This window comes from Microtus oregoni, unplaced genomic scaffold, assembly GCF_018167655.1.
Source record: "Microtus oregoni isolate MIOR12 unplaced genomic scaffold, Mior012 000016F_ref0000370, whole genome shotgun sequence".
Classification (NCBI taxonomy): Eukaryota; Metazoa; Chordata; class Mammalia; order Rodentia; family Cricetidae; genus Microtus; species Microtus oregoni.
The window spans coordinates 6,116,323-6,130,640 of NW_024543075.1; the positions used below are offsets into that span (position 1 = coordinate 6,116,323).

General features: G+C 48.6%; 1 protein-coding gene across 10 annotated transcripts in view; it reads right to left on the reverse strand.

The window, feature by feature from the left end:
* Nucleotides 1-14,318, reverse strand: part of Jakmip3 (Janus kinase and microtubule interacting protein 3) — a 136,733-nt gene that overhangs the window by 106,133 nt on the left and 16,282 nt on the right. The window contains exon 1 of one of the 10 annotated variants that reach the window (XM_041666620.1): nt 5,536-5,660. The exons of the other annotated variants lie outside the window; for them this stretch is intronic. The gene's annotated coding sequence lies outside the window, so the exon portion shown is untranslated. Of the gene's footprint in view, nt 1-5,535; nt 5,661-14,318 lie in introns of those variants that run through there. 10 annotated transcript variants of the gene reach the window in all.

Below are 14,318 nucleotides of genomic sequence, written 5' to 3' on the forward strand. Positions count from 1 at the left end.
TGTAATAAAGACTATAACTAACAGCACACGCGAAGAGGGAAGAGCTATTTGCTATTTCCTTTTCTCTAAAACGGAAACCAATGCAAAAGCCTCTTTCCTTATTACTTCTGCTCAAAGCTGCGCAGGGGAAAATGTTAAAGGCCATGCTAAAGGGAGAGAAAGACTCACTGGTAATCACACAGGATGTGGTCATCTCCATAGAAAGGCCTGAAGGGGAAGATGGCTCAGCCGTTAAAGGCTTGACTCACAACCAAAATATAAAGGCCCAAGGAATCTACCAAGAGTTTGGAAAGTTAAAATGATAGAAAGGTGACAGAGAAAAATAATTTACGTTCTTCAATGGTGTTCACCATTATATTTCTGTATTGCAGCAGCAATTTTGCTTTAAGACGATTCAATACACCATGGCACCAAAATAAAATGAGATACTTAGATACAAATTTAACAAAATAGTTACAGTGTTTGTGCACTTGGAGCTAGGGGGCATTCATGAGGAGAAATTAAAGAATCATGTAGTACACAGAGAAACGAACCACGTTCAGGGACTGGGGAAACTTGGTGAGGCTATGATGCTGTTTGAAAAAATGAGCCAGTGAAAATCCGAAACAAACTGCTTCTGAACTAAGTATCGGGAAAGAAGTACCTAAATTACCCAAGCCATGCTGGGAAACAAAGGACAAAATTGGACTCAGATATTTCTACCTGATTTCAAATTTACAATAAAGCTATAGCAACCATGGTAGCGTGGCTTGGCATAAAAACTGGTATACATCTGGGAGAAAAAGAGAGAGAAAGAAAAACACATCCTCATACTGTGTAGTCACTGATTTATGACAGAGGGTCCAAGAGAGCTTCGTGACAGTTGGTCTTCCAACTTGATGGGATTTGGAGCCACCTAGGAGGGACACCTCTAGGTGTCTCTGAGGGCATTTCTAGGGAGGACCCACCATTGAATATGGGCAGCGCTGTCCTATGGAATGGGGTCCCAGAATGGAAACAAAGGGAAAGGGGAAGCCAGTTCTTCCCAGCATTCACTCATTTGCTTCCTGACTGAACGCAGCACGACCAGGCTCTCATACCAGTGTTGTCGAGCCTTCCCCACCATGGTGCTCTCCTAAGCCTTAAGCCAAAATCAATCCTTTCTCTTTCCTGTCTTAGTCAGGATGCTATTTCTGTGAAGAGAGAATGTGACCACAGCAGCTCTTCCAAAGGAAAACATTTAGCTGGGGCTGGCTTACAGTTCAGAGGGTTATTGTCATGGTGGGGATTATGGCAGCCTGCAGGCTTACATGGTGCTGGAGGGTAGCTGAGAGTTCCACATCTTGATCCGCAGACAGCAGAAGGAGTCACATTGGGCATAGCTCAAGATCTCAACGCCTGCCCCGCTAGGAACACACTTCCTCCAACAAGGCTACACCTCCTGATAGTGCCACTCCCTATGGGCCAAGCATTCAAACACAAGAGCCTATGGGACCGTATCTGTCCAAGCTACCACATTGCCTTAAGCTGATTTTGTCAGGTACCTACCCACAAGGATGAATAACCACTGTTGATTTAATGGACGAAAGGTAGCCTTTTCATCACACTAGAACCTTCATCTACATCTACACGACAAAGCACCACACTCCATGACCCAATAGAGACCACCTGAAATGAATGAAATTTATGCCCTGGCAATCCTGAAGCATGCACGGGGAGCCCGTATATGGCAGTTCGCATTGGGTTTCATGGTCTAAGTTGATGAGGACGATTGACCAGGTGTCTTCCTCAAGAGGGCACCAGATCTCATTACAGATGGTTGCGAGCCACCATGTGGTTGCTGGGAATTGAACTCAGGACCTTTGGAAGAGCAGGCAGTGCTCTTAACCGCTGAGCCATCTCTCCATCTAGACAAACGCAAATGTGAAGGTGAAGGCAGACAGCATCTTTAGAACGCTGGACCAGGAAAAGATTGCTTAGGACAAAAATAGTGGAAACCTGGATGGGGATGGTAAAGCCATAATCCAGCAGTCGGGAAGCTGAGGCAGAAAGATAACACATTCCAAACCATCCTGGACTACTTAGCAAGACTCCATGGAGGGTGGGCAGAGAGGAAAGAGTGGGAAGGAGATGAGGAGAGAGAAGGGGAAGGAGGAGGTTGGAGGACAGGAGAGGACACTTGCAGGTGCATAAACAGAAGAGGTGGTCTGGGAAAGCTCCAGAGGTTTCCAACCTTTCCTACATCCATGTCTCAGGTTGGGCCTTTGCCCTTGACTTCATTTCCTTCCTGCTCTGAGGTCAAAGGCAGCGAGCAAGCAACCAAATCTATACCATTGCCAAGTGTGCTTTTTCATAAACTGGAGTGGGATTCGGCTGCTGGCACAGCAGGAAGCCAAGCACAGAAACCTGAGGTTAGCCCTGTGCAAATCATGGGGAGTCACTTCCAACATGCCCTTGAGCTGCAGGAACTATTCAAGTCCTACCTCTCTCTTCTCGGTGGGAGAGTTCAGCAGGGGTCCACGAAGGTCACCGGGGGTTCAGTGAGGGGAACGAAGCACACAAAGCCCCCCCCCCAAAGTGACACTGGATCTCAGCTTAATGCAAAGCAGACAATGGTGTGGACCAGTGTGATGTGAGCATCATACAGACACAGGGCTCTTCACAGCTCAGATTCTGTTGGCTGGGCTGTACCATGGCTGACCCTGACTGTATAGTGACACAGACTTCTAGTGGGGACTTCAAACCATAACATTCCTCTGGGTCAAAGGCAGCCCAGTCAACCAACCAGAAGTCAAGGTCATGTATAAGAGCAATGGCTCAGGGCTGGTGAGATGGCTCAGTGGGTAAACATACCTGCTGCACAAGCTTGGAGACCTGATTTTGATCCCCAGATCTTATGTCATCTGACTTCCACATGCACAGCCACTATGGTGTGCATACACACATACACACACACACACACACACACATGCACACGCACGCACACACACACACATGCACACACACACACATGCACACGCACACATACACACACACATGCACACACACACACACATACACACACACATGCACACGCACACACACACGCACACACACACACATGCACACGCACATACACACACATGCACACACACACACACATGCACACGCACATACACACACATGCACACACACACACATGCACACGCACATACACATTTTGTAGGTTGGTCTGCAACTCTCAGCTATCCTCCTGCCTTAGTCCCCTGAGGGCTAGAATTACAGGTGTGTTGTGCTGGTTAATATTAATTGTCAACTAGGCAGACTCAAGAATCACCTGGGAGACAAATCTCTGAGCATATTTGTAGGAGATTATCCTGATTATGTCAACTGAAGTGAAAAGACCCATCTTAATTGTGAGTGGGACTGTCCCCTAGGTAGGACAGCCCATACTGGAAAAAAAAAATGGAGCCAGAGAGCTGAGCCCAAACATCCACCATTCTCTGCTTCTTTACTGCAAGCGCAAGATGAGCAGCTGCCTCAAGCTCCTGCTGCCAGGACTTCTTCCCCCTCCTTCGTGATGGGCTGGACTTGTGAACTATGAGCCAAAATAAGCCCTTTCTCCCATAAGAAGTTTTGTTGGGGTAATGTTATAGAAACAGGAAAAGTAATTAAGACATTCCTATCCCCTACTCTTAGTTCAGAGAGCATTTAAACAAACAGCAAACAAAACTACTGAACTGGGTTCCATGTGTAGTACTGCCTGGCTCAGAACTTTCTATGTAACTTTCTATGGATCAGGCTGGCCTTGAATTCACAAAAATCCACCTCCCTCTATTTCCTGATTGCTGAACTTAAAGGCAGGCACCATCATACCTGGGTTCCAGAGAGAATTTTAATAAGTTCACAGCCTAGGGAAAGCATCACCTTGGACTGGACTTCTCCTTTCTTGGATTAACCATCCCATTTTCTCAGTTAAAGCTGAAGTTACTCCATATCAAGCACAGAGGTTAGGCCCATGGCTTCATCCTTCTCCTTGAGTGCAACACTTTTTACCAAGCTCGACTGAACCACCAGGCAAAGAATCCAGTTCCTGTGAGGCCAGCTCTGTGTTGCTGACATGGCCCCTGCGACACCCATGCTCGGAGACACCATCAGAACGACAACACATACAGCGCTGGGCACACATCTCAAACTATCCCAGTATCACAGCTAGTATCACTAGCTGCCCTAGGACAGCTCCTGGGGTCTTCCAGGGGACACCCAGTGCAGAGCAAGCAGGGTGCTACCTTCGATCTGGTCAAGTGTTTGATGAAGAATCCTTCCTAGGCAGGGCGAGCGAGTGGCACTGGGTGCTAGGCTAGGAATGGAGGACTCAGTCTGTGCTCCTCACATCACCTGATGCTCAGCCGTTCTCTGTTGTCTAGGGGATAGAGATTGCATGCTGGTGCTCATCTCCTCAAAGGCTGCAATCCAAGAAGTCTCAGGTCTCCAACTCTAATCTTGCGTTTGAATGAGGAAGATTAACCTGTTTGCAATCTCTCCTCACATTATGAATCAATAACAAAATGACAGGCGTTGGCTTGCAAATGTAGCCCTTCATGCACAGGTTCGTGGCTGCTCAGATGCCTCGTGACATCATTAGGATAACTTAGTTATTGCCAATTACCTGCTATACCTTTCCAATGTGGCTCTGTCAGCCTCAGTCAACATTGGGTTTCCTCTCAGCAACTGGAAAAACTGAGGCACCCTGCAACAGTGATGGCTCCTTTCTAAGATAATGAGGATATCTTTTGATACAAGCTGCTGCTTCCCCTAGTGCTTTGCTTAGAAGTGATTTCTAGCTGGGCGATGGCAGTGCACACCTTTAATCCCAGCACTCAGGAGGCAGAGGCAGGCCTGTGAGTTTGAGACCAGCTTGGTCTACAAGAGCTACTTCCAGGACAGGCACCAGAGCTACACAGAGAAACCCTGTCTCGATAAAACAAACAAACAAAAAAAAAAAAAGAAGGAGGAGGAAAAGTGATTCCTTACTAAGTTTAAAAGAGAAGACACTCTCCAATCATAGGACAGGCAGAAGATAAGGATGGAAGCGGCCAAAACCACACAAGGAAACAAGAGGCAAGTCCAATCCAGCACCCCATTCATCTGGGAAGGGGAAGGCAGTGGAGGCTCCCAGGCTGGGCCCAGAGTTTCCAGAGGCTCTGCTCATGGGATTTTTGTCTCCATGGAACTGAGCAAAGTTGCCACCCAGATCCTCCAGCTCATCCCAGCTGCCAGCGACAAGGCTCCACTTGCAGACTCAGTTAAACGGACAGCCATGTTTTAAAGGAACACTATGAGAGAATCAGGCCCAGGCGCCCCCCAAGCTCATGCAAGAGTGTGCAGGTAAAAGCAGACCTGGAATATCTTCCTCTGCATGTTCCTGCACACTCAAGATACCACACTCTTAACTGTTAGCATGTATATGTGCATGCTAAATATAGCAGAGAATTCAAGCAGAATAAACCTGGAGAGGCAAACCTTATCCCAGTCAGAAAATGACAAAGCATTTACAGTACTCAGACACATACTCACAGTCTCAAGCCTCAGGTTCTGCTCTTTGCCCATCTCTCATCTAGATGCTGGGACTCTCTCTGTTTGCCCAGACTCAGCCTGGCGTGTGCAAATCAGCTCTGGAGCTTCTGTGACTCAGCAAAGAACTCTGCTTTTATTTTTCAGATGGGATTGACCACGCCAACTGCATCCAGGGGGAGGAACCATTCTCCAGCCGTTTCTAAGCAGAGCCCAGCAGCCGGCATGGCTGAAGCTCTCTCCAAGAGCAGAGGGCTTCTGCCGTACTCTGGGCTCACTCACTGGAGATGGAGGCCCGGAGATCAGGATGACCACGACCGAGGAGGCGATGGCCCTGCACCACTGTGGGGATCCTGACTGCTCTGAGCTGAACAGCCAAGGGAGGAAGGCTGGCTCCTGAGAGGATCTAGACAGCTCCTTACATGAAAGGGAGAGGGAGGAGCAGAGGCCTGCGCTGGACAGCTCCTACTCTGAGATTGGGTGGGTCCCAATCTCAGGCTGCTTCTGCACACATTCTGCTCCTCTCTTCCTCTAGGGTGCCAAATCCCCACAGGGCTCTTATGTCACTATAAGGTCACTAGCAGAATGTGTTTCCACTAAGAAGGGTATGTTCATTCTGAAGGGCACATAGGGAGAAGACTGAATAAAGAAAGTGGAAGAGAGCCGTTGAGCTCAGCATCATGGTCTGAGTGACTCTGGGGAACACTGCTGGCCTGAAAAGCAATTTCTTAGAAAGTGTGGGTTCCCCCGACAGCAGGCGGCACTCTGGCCCCAGCTGGTTTGCTTGAACTGGGGAAGAAGCAATTAAAATAACCCTGACTGCCCTGCCAGGGCATGACCACCAGGAAAAGAACTGTGACTACAGCCGAGTCTAGATCCAGGGGAGATATGGGCACCCAGGCCTGGCTCTCCAGTGCTAACCAGGGAGACCCTGCATGTCCACTTTGCTCCCACCAACCCCACCCCTAGTGCACTGGCCTGTATCACCCTTTCCTTCCACTGGCCTCTTCTAGTCAGGCCCCAAAGTCATGCCCTCCCCGCAAACTAGATCCAACTGGCATCACACTCCACAGAGAAGACAGATAATGATACAATATAGCCCACTAAGTCAGGAAGGCCTCTACCTGCTGCCTGTCTGGGTCCGGCTAGTTCCCATCTATTAGAACAAATGACCTGTTTGTGGCGACAACAGTGACACTCTGCAAAGACGCTGTCCTATGCCCCTTTTTGTCCTAACCCCCCCTCCAGTCACGGCAGCCCCACAGCCAATCACTGAGGTTCTTCCTCTTTCACAGGTGAGGAATCTTAGGCCAAGCCTCCTGCCCTCCACCCCACAACTAATCAGTGTGATGTGAGATGGGGAGTCTGAGGTCAGGGTCCCAACCACTCCCTGGACTGTAGCACAAGATGGACCATGAAGCCAGACCATCAACCCCGTGAGGCCAGCCTGAGTCCCAGCCCCAGTTTGGAGGACAGCTCCTCTCCCCGCCATGTCAGGAGCAGACCACTATTAGAACATACACAGGTTATGTTTTATTTTGCAATACACATGGTTACACACTGAGCCAGGCAATGCTCTTAGAACAAAACATGGCGCACTGGAAGAGAATTGTAGCAACGTTTCCAGTAACACAAAAGCATAAAACTGGAAGCAACCTAAAGGTCCAACAATGGAGAAAGAATCTACCCCAACCTCAAAAGGCAAACACTAGTGTGTAATGGTACCATTGACAGGTGCCCTGTGTCTGTGCTGCCAACGGGTGAGACAGAAACAGCTTATTGCTAAGCTTTTGAAAAGCTGGCTGAAAATGTATATACACACCCACCACATGGTGGGTCCCAGGCTCAAGTCCCAGCATGGTGAGAAAGAAAAAGTGTGTGTGCATGTGTGTGCCCACGAGTACATATGCACCTTTGCATGAGCTCCTCACAACAGTCCCACAAAAGTCACAAAAATAAAAAGCGCGGGCTGTGGACATAGCTCAGCAGGTAAAGGCACAAGCTGCACAAGCCCTAAACTTGAGTCTCATATCTTACTCACTGTTTCTAAAAAGTCTGCACGTGCATATACCAAACTATCACATGGTTTTACCTCTAAGTCACAGAAACCCAGAGGACTTGACCTTCTGCTTTGTGTATTTCTGGATTACATGCATTGTAAGACTATGAATATGTATTGTTACGTCAGGAAAATCTGTTTTTCATTTTAAAACACACTAATTCAAATGTGTTAACCAGGTGCGTTCATTTGTCACCGCAACAAAAGTGTCTCCCAAAGGCTGTCCGTTCTCAGCCTCAGAAAGGGACACCCTTCTAGAGTCCCCAGGCTAAAAGGGAGTAGAAGGGACAGGGTCTGGGCACCACACTAAGGCATGCCCTTCAGTGCAGCTAACTGATGTAAAACATATCTGTTGCCTGACTATAAAAATAAAATATAACCAGTCTGGGAAGGGAGGGCAGGAGATGGGAGGCAGATGAATCTTTATGAGTCTGAGATCAGCCTGGGCTACACAGTGATACTCTGACCCTCTGGAGGCTGGGGAGATGGTGGAGAGATGGCTCAGCAGTTAAGAGCACGCACTACTCTTATAGAGGGCCTGATTTCCTTTCCCAGTACCCATGCCGGGTAGCTCACAATTGCATTCATGTGCACAGACACATATGCATACTCATAATCTCATATACATAATTAAAAACATAAATCTACTCATTGTAGAAAACTGGGAAAACAAAGGCATGATAAGAAAACAGCAATCCTTCATGGACCTCCTGCAGAAGCCCTTCCAGGGCTGAGAACCAGGGCTCAGCCCCCAGAGTAGAACCAACAGACTAATGGGAGTGGGCCCTAGGGCCAACCTGAGGAATGGAGCTTCAGATAACAGGGCCACTCCTGTCGCAGCACTTGGGACACTACGAATTGCCCCCTAGGGAATCTTGTGTCATCTTTCCTGTCACCAAGAGGCCCCTGGATTAACCTCTGCCAGCCTCACCCTTGTTTGCCCTTCCCATTAGGGGGCCACTGTCCCCTCTTCAGAACTTGGGTACTGAGTCCCAGACTCATAGACCTGCCACCTCATCACTGGAAACCCAGCTCCATACACCCTCTCCCTGGCCCCTCAGGGATGCCTCAGACCTGTCAAGTCCAGACAATCTTCCCCCACACTCAGAGTCCATTCTCCTTTTCACTTCACCTCCTGATTCAGCACCCACTAATCAGCTGAGTGAACACCTCGCCCCTGCCTCTCCTGCACCTCACAGCCCCTCCACCCATCAGCTTCTGCCAGGAGTAAGGGGCTCCTGTGTCCCACCCCTGGCCACGCCTCCCACGGCAATCGCTCGTCCCTCAGACCTATTTTCATTACTCCCATGGGGGCTCTATACTGTCACCTCACAAGCCTATATCCACGACCATCCAGTTATGGCTTCGTGTGCTGTAGAGCATAAGCAGAAGTGATGTCATACTCTGCAGGGCCTTTTGCCCAGCACCGTTCTCTTGATGTTTATCCACAATGGGGCATGTAGATCTCCATTTGTTTCCACTGTATTCCCACAGATGTTTAAAAAAATCACATTACTGAGTGTTCCACCTCCTCTCTACCGATGAGGAGTGAGGCGGTTTCTATTTCCATGTTTTCATAAATGGCACTACAGTGAAACCCTGCTATGACTCTGACACCCACCTGCTCAGGTGTCATTGACGCGAGTACCCAGGGGAGGGCGGTGGCTAGCAAAGGGGAACAGAAATCCTGACTTTGTTAAACGTTGGAGCTTGTCCCCAGAGTGGTGGCCAGTCGTGGTAAACTGCCTCCTCACCACAGCTGGCCATGCTCATGTTAGTCACGCTGACTGAGTCTGATTTGCTTTCCCTAGTAACAGACGAGAGCCATCTTAGATGTGTTTGTTGGCTGCTCTGGCCTCTGTGTCCACGGCTCATGTGGTCCCTTCCTTCCCCCTCTGTCTCTGTGGGAGTAATTGTCAATTACTGCCTTAAATAAGGCTTTCTTGGTTATTAACCCTTTACTGGTTGTCACTAGTTTTATTTTTCCTTCGGGGTTTAGATTGTCTTCTCTCTACAGAGATGTTAATCATTTTATCCATCTTTTCTATGTTTTATGTTTTCATTTATTGTTTAAGAAATCTTCATTATGTAAAGTTAAAAAAAAAAACCTTTAGGAGTTCTTGGAGGATTTTTTTAGTCTTGGTCTTCCCAAGTCACCCACTAACCTGGCGACTCTCACACCATGCTGGCTCTGGCATCGGCACCAGCACTGCTGCTGTTCTAAGGCTGGACGAAATCCTGGTGTCTGGAAAGCTAAACCTCTGCCTTCTTGTTCAGACTCAACCTCTCTGAGCCAACTTGCCAGGTTCGGTGAAGTCCTGTTTGGACTTTGGGACTGTCCTGAGGTTAGCAGGTCTCTGGGAAGAAGCTGATGTCTCTGGGACATTGTCTTCTTGTACATCATCATAGCATCATCCGATTTCATCTGCAAGCTTTCAAATGTTCTTCAGTGAAGTTGTATGGGGATGTGACTTGGTGGTAGAGGGTTTATCTAGATTACTGAAGGCCCTGGGTTGATCCCTAGCAACATGCGCATGTGCGAGAGCACAAGCGCGCGCGCGCGCACACACACACACACACACACATGCGCGCACACACACAACACACATGCACACACACACAGCACACATACACACACAGCACACATACACAGCACACATGCACACATACACAGCACACATACACACACACAGCACACATACACACACAGCACACATACACACACAGCACACATGCACACATACACACACAGCATACATGTACACACACACCACACATGCACACACACAGCACACATGCGCGCACACACAGCACACATGCACACATACACACACAGCACACACACACACACACATGCACACCGTTTTTGTTGTTTTAGATCCTTTTCATGTCACTAATAAAAATCCCTGACCAAATCAACTTAAGAGAAAGAGAAAGGGTCTATTCTGGCTCAGAGTTCAAGGGATCCGTCTATCACAATAAGGAAGTCGTGGTGGGAGGCAGGAGCTTGAAGCACACCCACCATACAGTCAGATCACAGCCACCACCAGGAACAGAGAGCAGTGAATGCATGCATTGCTCCCTCTCTCTTCTTCATCCAGTCCAGGATCTCCGGAACAGGCAGATCTTCCTATCACAATTAATGTGAACCATCCATATGCATTCCCAGAGGCCTATCTCTGAATGGTCCTAGGATTCGGTCAATTAGACAATTGGACAATTAACATTAACCACTGCATTAGTGAAGTTATATAATTTTGTCCAAAAAGTTGTACATAACTTCAAATGCAAGGAACCAGGTGGCTAATAGTTGAGAAGCATGTGGAAGGCATTTACTGTTTCCTACCACAAGTAGCAAGAAGGTGGCATGTGGGGACACCAGCTATTATGGCTGGCTTAAACCTCAACTTGCTATAAATTAGAGTCACCTGAATAGGGATCCTGATCTAAAGATTGATTGGTGTGGGAAAACCCAGCCGATTGTGGATGACACCCTCTGGTAGCAGCACAGTTGAAAACTTTTGAGAGGGTCATCCTGCCTTTTGCTCCTAAATTGCTTTGCCCTGTTCCTGCTGTTGCCAATTCCTTCATTGTGAACAGAACCAGCGTTTCCAAGCTTTCGTCATGGATTAGGAGCCAGCCTTCCTTCAGGAAACTCCAGGCACCTGGCACCAGACTGAAACTATTGAAGAACCTGCCTTGTAGACTTGTAACAGCTGTTACCCTGGGAGAGACAGTTATCGTGTGACTGTTGAGGCGTTTAGCCTCAAGGAATACACAACCACCCGGTTCTCAGCATCTTGGGTGTGATTAGCTATTGTTATTATTTTAAAGCTGAATTAATAAACTCATATATACATATGTCTGTATATGTACATAAATGTATACACACACAAATTCCATTGGTTCTCTTCTTCTAGAGATATCTCACTAAAACACCAGTGATCCTTTTGAAATTGACCTTGGGATAGAAAGTTGATAAACTAATAAGTTCTGAGAGTTTGTTCCATACCCTTTTTCCTTTTGCATCGATGATATCATATGTGGAAAACAGCTTCACTTTTTTTTTTTTCCATTCCGATTCTACTCTTTATCTTCCTTCTATGGCCTTGGAGTTGTTCCAGCAATACTTGAGAACAGTAAGAGAGCCTCTAACTGTTCCGACTTGAGACATTCCCAACAGTCTCCCACCTAACACCATGTTGGCTGCAGATCCACTGGACGCCTTTCCTTGTGACCAAGAACCCATCTGTGTTCTGAATTTGCTAAATGCTTGTGTTTTGCCATCATGAATGAATATTGCAATTTACCGAGCTATTTTCTTAGTATCTATTAGAAGAATCATTTTGTTGTTTTCTCCGTGCCCCTATAGTGGTACCTCACGCCTGCTGCTCACTGTCCTTCTTGACCAGGGTACCACCCAGACCCATTTCACCATTGCCTCTGCATTGGAAGATCTCAACTCGAGCCTCAAATGTGGGAGAGGAAAGGCCTGGCTCTTCACAGTCTCCCTAAAATGTTTCCACGCAGAGCTGATGTTGACAGGCGAGTTTTTCTCGGAGCTTAGTAGGAATTTTCAGTCTGATATCATATCAGGTAGCTCTTGGGTGTGGGGTCAGAGCACTGGGCAGGGCCTAAGGTGCAGCTCCCTACAGTAGTTTGCCCTCCCACCCCAGCCTATGAATGGGTAAGAAAATACACTTGGGGATGGAGGAGACCTGCCTCTGGCCAAAGTAGCTTCAGCTCTGGTTTTGGGGCTTTTAGCTCCAGGGTTCATATTTCTGATGCCTAAATCAGCCCCTCCCTTCCTCTCTCCCTTATCTATTTCTCGATTTCTTCCTCTCCCTCCTGAACCCTGGGCTCGAGCCAATTCCAGCGGCATTTAAGCCCAGCATTGCGAGAGCTGGAGAACGTAGCACGGTTGAGACCTTGCCAGCAATCCTATTTACTGCCTTAAGTAGCATCTGTACTCTGACAACAAAAGGTTAAAACTGGAATAACCTCCCAACAGCCCTCAGGGTTCAAATAAGCCTTTTCCTGAATGTCTGACTCCTGAGAGTCACTGCAGTTGGTGACAGTGGCAGGTAGCCCAGGCCATCGCTCTCATTTGTCCTCCTGCCTCCACTGTGAGTAGATAGGGCCTTTGCCAGAGTCTCTGAAACTTGCAAGCTATCAGCTGCCATGTTCTCCTGAAAGCACTCACACACAATGGCTTCAGTGTGGGACTTGAGGCTGGGGCATCCTGAGGGCTGGCTTGGCACCACTATCATTGTGGAGGTGGAACTGGGAAGATAGAAGAGGTGGGCCTAGTCCTGGCCTCTCCTCCATCCATGGTTAGAGTTGCCTCCTTGCTGAGGCCATGTTAGCTATGTTAAACACTTCCTGTAGAAAGAGGTGGACACTGGGCATTCAGGGTCCTCACCTCCTGACTCAAACCCTCAGTCCCTTTCCCTGTGCACAGGAAAGCTTGGCTGCTACAAAGACAATACTCCACAGCATCATTCTCAGTGCCAGAGGCTGATGGCGGCAGAGACAGCACCACTGAGATGCACCATGATGCCCCCACCCTGCCTGCTGGGCACTGGGATCTCCCGAAGGAGAAGAGAGGCTCTTCTTCACACCTGCAGACCCACAAAGGATTCGAGTATGGGTGCGTAGCTGAAAATACAATTGTCCTCACTGTGACCAACTGTCCAGGGTTAGACAGGTTAAAGCCACCATCCGTCGAGGCCACCCAGCAATCTCACTGTATGGAGATGTGATAGTCCTACAATGGCCTTCTGCCATGCCCAGCCCTGAAGGTCCCCTGGACCTTAGAACACCATGGGCCTGGAAGGCGTGGCCAGTGGATTGCTGCTAGGACTCTGGAACCTAATGTGTACATTTTCAATAGTGCCGTCCACCCAGAAAAATGTGATCTCCTACTCCCTGAAGCAATCCTTCCCACGTGTGCAAACACACACACACACACACACACACACACACACACACAATTGAAGTCATTCACCAATTTATCACACTAGCTAGGCACCAAGCCCTGACCTGACTTGAGGATCCCACAACACCCCCATCTGGCCCTGGAAGGACTGGCGGCAGGTTCTCTCACCGTGACGCCTTCTGAGTCCCTCTCCCTGACTTGAGGATCCCACAACACCCCATCTGACCCTGGAAGGGCTGGTGGCAGGTCCTCTCACTGCGACGCCTTCTGAGTCCCTCTCCCTGACTTGTACTCCGTACCCAAAGTGAACACAGCGCCATTATGTCCATTGCTAATAGGCGTACGTCACGCAAGCCAGAGCAGAGAATGCACGGCATTCATGCTGGTGGGGCAGAGAAGAGGATGGTGCCGCTTTCACGAGGGTTAGTATGGGGCACAGCTGCTGCCTTCAGCCCCCAGTGCCCAGAGCCGAGGGCCCCATATTTCTGCCACACTGGAAGGGAGGAGGTGACCGTATGTGACCTGTGGAAAGACCAAAGTCAAAGGGCACAAACAGTACCTGTCATGTCCCACCTGCTGGTCTCCTAGTCTCAGCTGTATGCGAGGTTCAATTGTGAGCTCCGTATGGAAGGGTGTGAGGTGTGTGTGTTCTGAACATACTCTGTCCAGGACATCCTGACAGTGGAGCCGTTGGCCATGTATTCCTGCACACTCTGGACTCCAACTCTGCTGCCTCCACAGGGTGTGGCCTAAGGCCTGCTCAGTACTCTAGAAGCAGAGTCTCCTTCA